Source organism: Pundamilia nyererei, unplaced genomic scaffold (assembly GCF_000239375.1).
Source record: "Pundamilia nyererei isolate P.nyererei 1_Seehausen unplaced genomic scaffold, PunNye1.0 scaffold02282, whole genome shotgun sequence".
Lineage (NCBI taxonomy): Eukaryota > Metazoa > Chordata > Actinopteri > Cichliformes > Cichlidae > Pundamilia > Pundamilia nyererei.
Window position 1 is genome coordinate 1,384 of NW_005189683.1, and position 4,968 is coordinate 6,351.

Sequence of the window (4,968 nt, forward strand, 5' to 3'; positions counted from 1 at the left end):
AATGTTAGCTGCTGGTTGGTTTCTGGGTGAAATAGTCTTAAACACACACATCCTGTATTGAAACATTTCTTTGAAGATTACAGCTAGGGCCATGCTGGTTTTAGTCTGCATTGTTTTTTTTCCACTGAAAGCAGGCATGTGCACTTAGTGAAGTTAATGAAGTCAACTTTTTCATGTGAAATTGTCGTGAAACCCACTTAACCAGGTGAGAAAACCAAAGTAAGATCAAAACTTTATTGATCTTCATAAAACTGAACATCAAACACAAATAAATATAAATATCACTAAACTTAGTGATATTTAGTGAGGACATAAATACATATCTAAATATTTATATTGTTTATATTGTTTATATTATTTATATTGTTCCTGAAGATTATGGAGGAAGAAACAATTTTGAAAATACGATGTGGTTTTCTAAGTGACAAAAACACAGGAAACATGTGAAAATCAAGTGGAGGTACTGTGGTCTGAGGTGCTGCAGGGAGCAGTTAGAGACGAGCAGTGTGCATCAGTGGTTGGACTGGTGGCTGATGATGTCCATCCAAAGTAGTTTTCAATTTCGCATCACTTCACTGAAGCGTAGATAACGTCTGACTCTGGTTTAAAGTGTGAACACAAACACAGATCAAACGGAAAGGAAACATGATTCTGTCCCTCAAACACAGTCCTGGCTTTGCTGAAAACCACATCAGCTGCAAATCACAATGTGAATCTCTCGTGCAAATGCTCTGCTTCCTTATTTGAGTTTGCTATTGTGAGTGCAAAAGGGCATTCTTTCTAAAAAGCACTGTTACACTTAATGCAAATATCTCATTGGGATAGAGTAATCATAACTGGGACTTCAGCCAAATATTCATAAATTTGGATGTTTCACACCCCATTAGCTACCATTAGCCCACACCAGGTGGCAGCTGGCCGGATTGGACAAATGGATGAAGCTAAATAATAACGATAATGAGTGCTCTTCATTTGCACTGCAGCAGGAAGTAGCTTGGAAGCATAAATAGAAAATAGAAGTAATAATAATAATAATAATGGATTGGATTTATATAGCACTTTTCAAGGCACCCAAAGCGCTTTACAATGCCACTATTCATTCACTCTCGTGAAGAAGTGTTAGGTTTGTTTTACAATTAAATTAAAGAACTATAAAAACCGTCACCCTCTACCTGAGCTTTTGACTCACAGGCATTGCACATAAACTGACCCCATTATTAGAAACTCTGGTCATGTTCAGTGTGAACATTTACCTCTGGAACATGAGCTGTATGACAGGAAATGACATGTCTGCCTAAAGATGAAGATAAAGAAAAGCTGTACCTGCGGTCGTCTTTGGGCTGATGGTTGTTTGTCCATAACTGCCAGGTTTTTTTCTCACTATTGAGTAAACTAAAGCTGAATCATCCTCTGCATAATAAAGCACAAAAAGGCAAAAAAATGTTATTTATGTTTATGTAGCTTCATGAAAAGATGAAATAATGATCTTTATATACCTTTTAGAAATAGCAGCAGGTTTTCAAAGGTTTTTTTTCTACTTCTTAAGATCATAGCTGTGAACCAGCAAAGAACTGGCGGGTGTTCGTGTGAAAGGAGAACATCGAGGACCACAAAGCCTTTTTTGATGCAGGCTGATGCACTTTACCACAGAGGACAAAGCAAACACTTTCTCGTAATGAACGCTATTGTTAGCTAAAGCAGGGCACTCTGTGGTGAGAATAGGCATCAGACTGAAGCTAACTGAAATCAAAAACAGGAAGCTGCTGCTGTGGTTTTAAACTTTAAGAAGCCTGAAAAGAAACAAAGAACTGTGTCAAAGGAAGTTTGTTCTGTTGAGTTAAACTCTCAAATGTATCCTGCTAATCCTGCTAAAATGTTGTGTGTGCACTGAGGAGCACAAGGTAGCAAACTGCCCTTGAGGTGACTTTTGTTGTAAATTGGCAGTGGTATAAATAATTCACCTGAAATTGAATCTTTGTCTAATCTGAGCTGCATTTTGGATTTATTGAAATTTTGGACTTCTATTCCTCTAAAGCACTGCTGATGTTCTCTGGGCAAAAAATGGACTAAAAGTCACAACACGACCAGTCTGTAAATTTTGTTGAGGCCAGATGAGGTTAAAAGGAAACTGGTGATGTTAATATTTGAACCAAAGTCCTGAAGTCTCTGGATGCAATGGCTGTTATAATTGACATACCACCCCCATACCACTGTTTGAACATCGGGAACAGTGGCCTTGAATTAGTAGCATTAGGTGATGATCTCACATTTCAAATCCAAAGACACAGAGTGTATTTTATTTTCAGGAGGCTCATATTCCTTACCCTCCCTAAGAAGGTCAATGCCAGGAATACTGACAAGTCCACCCATTAATCAAACCTTGGATAAAACAAAAAACAGTTAAGCCTACATCCTGGTCATGGAAAACTGGATGGGCTCTACATCCTCTCTGGGATAAAAGTGTGCAAGAAGTTAGCCCAGTTAGTTGTGTTTTTTGGTTTTTTTTTTGTATTTGGAGAATACTTTCAGCAAAGACGGCAAACAACAAACAGCAAAGTCCTGTTGGTGGCATTTCAGAGGTCTCAGACCTGCTGTTTTGGATAGTTTATGGGTCAATCAGAAAGTAATGTATTACATATCCTACGTTACTTATGTTGAAGGTAGTGTACTAGGTTACTTAAGTGCTCACTGAAGAAAGTTAAACTACTTGGTACTCCCTGAAATAACCTGAAATGCATTGTCTAATAATTAGAAGTTAGCAATATAAATCTTAGCCTACAGTCCCAAACATTGATGCAAATCCTTTTTATGGCTCACATCAGGGCTGTTGTTTGCAAAAGAAAAAACACACAGACACGAGCATCATTATTACCTGTGCTTTCTTGTGTTCCTTCAACTTGACTGTTTGATATTTTGATTTCACTCTCTGTAATGCCATCTTCTGCTGCCATATCTTGATATGCTGAAATGTAACAGTAAAGTTATTTACTGTAAATATTATAGAAAAAAAATAAATCTAAAAAAACTGACCTTCAGGTTTCCTGTGACGACATAGTCTTACCAGCAGAACCAGTAACACCAGTAGAACCACAACACAAACTGATGACAACACAGGAATTACAGGATAAAAGAGTGATGTAGGAAGAGTGATGGAGGTGGAACCAGGAGGAGAGGTGGATGTAGGTGGAGGTGTGGTGGTGTGTTCCCCTAAAATAAAGCAAACACAGTCATTAAGTTGTCGTCACATTGTGAATGTTGAAAGCTGCAGAAACACAGACAGGTGAGTGTGTCACCTGTGACAGTGATCCAGCTGGATGGAGACTCTCCATGACCGCTGATGTCACACTTGTAGAGGCCTTCATCAGACCTGGAAACATGCTGGATGGTCATGTGAACTGAAGACCCATTCCTGATGAGGGAGCCATCTTTATAGAAAGCAGCTGGGAGGTTGGAGGGAGTGGTCTTTGTTTTACAGAGCAGAGTGACGTCATCTCCCTCCATCACAGGGAGGACAGGACTCTGCAGGATCACTGATCCACCTCAACACAGAGACAAACTACAGCATTTCATCCATTTACACACAGCTTCATCAACACTAACTCCACACACTCAGCTTACCAGTGACTGTCAGGTTAACCATGTTACTGATGGGACCCTCTCTAGACTCACACCAGTAAACTCCACTGTCTCGTTCAACGATGTAACTGATGTCACATGAAGAGTTAACTGATGTTCCCCACCCATCTCCACACCGAGTGGTGTTTCCTGTGCTTGTGTTTCTCCTCAGAGTCCATCCAGCAGAGCTGTCGTCCTCCTCACAGCTCAGAGACACAAAGACTTCCTTAAAGAACTGAGAGCTGCTGGGACTCACAGTCAGACGAGCTGTGAGGGTGAAAATGAAAAACTGATGATTAAATATACTTTTGAAAAATATGATGCCACATTGAAATAATTGCATTGCAGAATAATTCATTTAATTTATTTAATGTGTGAGAATTCAATCAGGTCATATCAGTGAGCATTTCTCAGGTTTAAACTGTGACAGAAGGTTACTGACCTTGGTTTGTTGTGCAGCTCAGCAGTGAGATCAGAACTAAAGAGAAATGACACTCAGGTTGATTTGAGGTGAACATAAAGAACAACTCCACACAAACAGACAAACACACAAACTTGTCTCTGTTTTTGTATATCTGCACATTTGCTACCAAAAACATGTTTCTATATCATTTGGACACACATCTCTCTTTGATACATCTCGGAGGAAATCTACACAGGAAGCATGCTGGAAACACAGCTGTATCCACTAGAGTATTAAACTTCTGGCTGCTCCTTTATTCAGAAGAGGTCACCACAGCAGGTACCTCCACATCTTGTATTTGGTAAAGATGTCCTTCCTTATGAAAGCTCAAAGATTTTTTTTTTTAACTTCCCAGGGAGCTAGGAATTATTCACTTGTCAAGCAAATCTGTTAAATACCACAATGTAAAACTATCACCTATACAACTAATGGCAAACCTTCGAGCACAGAAAGCTCAGAAGGTAGAGTGCTTGCCCCACGATCGGAAGGTCAGGGTTCACTGAACAGCTACCCTGAGCTGTATTGGTGGCTCCCCACTTCTTCACTTTTTGAATGGATTAAATGCAGAGGCCTAATTGCAGAAGTTGCAAATAACTACACTATGAGTATACACAAAATATCCACTTTTTAAAAATAACACAGTAAAGTCATGTCTCCACTGTGCAGCTGTGTTGATATAATGAGTGAATGATTTGATCTTTTCACTGCCTGCTGTGTTTCCTCGACTCCTGAGAAAAGATAAAGAGTCAGTTCAGACCTGCAGTTGGTCCTCGTGGTGTTTGAACTTGAATTTTCTCTAATTGATCTTTCTGAGTTAACTTCAATAATTACTTCCTCCAAACCATCAACGTGTCTTTTAGACCCCATTCCTACAAAACTGCTCAAAGTAG

At 39.4% G+C, this 4,968-nt stretch overlaps 1 long non-coding RNA gene across 1 annotated transcript; it reads right to left on the minus strand.

The window, feature by feature from the left end:
* Positions 1 to 317: 317 nt before the first annotated feature.
* On the minus strand, positions 318 to 2,956 carry LOC102192697 (uncharacterized). The gene is made up of 3 exons (XR_312583.2): positions 2,873 to 2,956; positions 1,324 to 1,410; positions 318 to 599 (listed from the first exon to the last, which is right to left on the minus strand). It is a non-coding gene; the product is annotated as an uncharacterized LOC102192697 (long non-coding RNA).
* Positions 2,957 to 4,968: the final 2,012 nt, after the last annotated feature.